Genomic DNA, 405 nt, shown 5'->3' with positions numbered 1-405 from the left:
GTTGAAAAAAAAGGAAATGTCTTGGCGTCTCGGAGCGATAATATATGAGACCTATATATCGTAGGTTTCAGCGTGAGTATGGATTTCCAGTAGGCGTCCGAAGGTGAACATTTAGGCCTTCGATCATTCGCTCGCTGTGCTCTAATAAGTCGGTTCCAGGACTGTCGGCGCTCGGGCCAAGGTCGCGCGTGGGAAAGCAGTGGCTAGAATAACGCTCAAGTACTTGCCAAGGTGGTCAAGCTTGACTAATATTGATTCCCGACGTTGCTTTGGTACCGAGAGCACGGAATTGATGTGTGGCTGCGTGCGGAGTGCCACCGCGGGTTCCTTTGTGTTCATGCATGCTTAGGTACGCACTCATGGGCATGCACAGCTGCACATACACATGCAGGTAAGAATAGGCTG

Source organism: Penaeus monodon, chromosome 15 (assembly GCF_015228065.2).
Source record: "Penaeus monodon isolate SGIC_2016 chromosome 15, NSTDA_Pmon_1, whole genome shotgun sequence".
NCBI lineage: Eukaryota > Metazoa > Arthropoda > Malacostraca > Decapoda > Penaeidae > Penaeus > Penaeus monodon.
This window is presented reverse-complemented; position numbering follows the sequence as displayed.